Source organism: Colobus angolensis, unplaced genomic scaffold, assembly GCF_000951035.1.
Source record: "Colobus angolensis palliatus isolate OR3802 unplaced genomic scaffold, Cang.pa_1.0 Scaffold57, whole genome shotgun sequence".
Taxonomy (NCBI): domain Eukaryota; kingdom Metazoa; phylum Chordata; class Mammalia; order Primates; family Cercopithecidae; genus Colobus; species Colobus angolensis.
Window position 1 is genome coordinate 12,649,548 of NW_012119265.1, and position 1,114 is coordinate 12,650,661.

At 42.0% G+C, this 1,114-nt stretch overlaps 1 protein-coding gene across 2 annotated transcripts in view; it reads left to right on the plus strand.

Annotated features, from left to right (window-relative positions):
• The window catches only part of SYNE2 (spectrin repeat containing, nuclear envelope 2), a 396,555-nt gene that overhangs the window by 249,326 nt on the left and 146,115 nt on the right, over window positions 1-1,114 (plus strand). The window lies entirely within an intron of this gene.

Genomic DNA, 1,114 nt, shown 5'->3' on the forward strand with positions numbered 1-1,114 from the left:
ACAGAGCGAGACTCTGTCTCAAAAAATAAACAAACAAAAAAACAAAATTAGCCGGGTGTGGTGGCAGGCGCCTGTAATCCCAGCTACTTGGAGGCTGAGACAGGAGAATAACTTGAACTCGGGAGGCGGAGGTTAAAGAGAGCCGAGATCGTGCCCTTGCGCCCTAGCCTGGGCAAAAGGAGCAAAACTCCCTCTCAAAAATAAAATAAGATAAGATAAAATAGGATATTTGTTGGTTCCTATATTGAATAGCTCCAGACTGCTATAATTTGATACCCTGTCTTTTTTTATGTCATTTTAAAATCTCCTTCTTTATTAACCATTCCTTATTGGCACAGTAGATCTGCACTGAACTCTAAAGGCCTGAGGCTCTCTTATGGTTGTGTGGACTTCAGTGTGTAGGTTTTGCAGCATACTTTACTTATTTTTGCAGCATTTCACTTGAAGGTTCTTGGCCAGGTTCTGGATGTTGATACTGATGAGAGAATAACCACTGGACAAATGATCCATTGTTTAAATTAATCTGAGTAGGTTATAAAATAACTCAGTGACACTCCACTTGGCAACAGTTTATTAGGGGGTTAGTGAAAAAGTCCTCACCCTTTTCTAGCTCCTGTGTGTTCATTTTCCAAGGGTGACTTTATCATTTCACTTAAGATGGTGGGAGTTTTTAGAATGTCACACCTACCTGTTTTCTAGTCTTTAAATATATTCCAAAGATAAATCTGAAGAGTTAAAAAAAAAATTGATTTCAGTGTGTATGACCTTTGATCTCATAGTATGAGTAATTTAAAATTGGCCATATGATGAGCTTTAGTCCAGAAGGTATATAAGCAATGCTTTGTATTGCGGTGTGCTATTAATAGATTAACATTTATATTGGAAGTGGTGAACTGGCCGGGCGCAGTGCTCACATCTGTAATCCCAGCACTTTGGGAGGCTGAGGCAGGTGGATCACCTGCGGTCGGGAGTTGGAGACCAGCCTGGCCAACATGGTGAAACCCCGTCTCTACTAAAAATATGAAAATCGGCCGGGCGCGGTGGCTCAAGCCTGTAATCCCAGCACTTTGGGAGGCCGAGATGGGCGGATCACGAGGTCAGGAGATCAAGACCA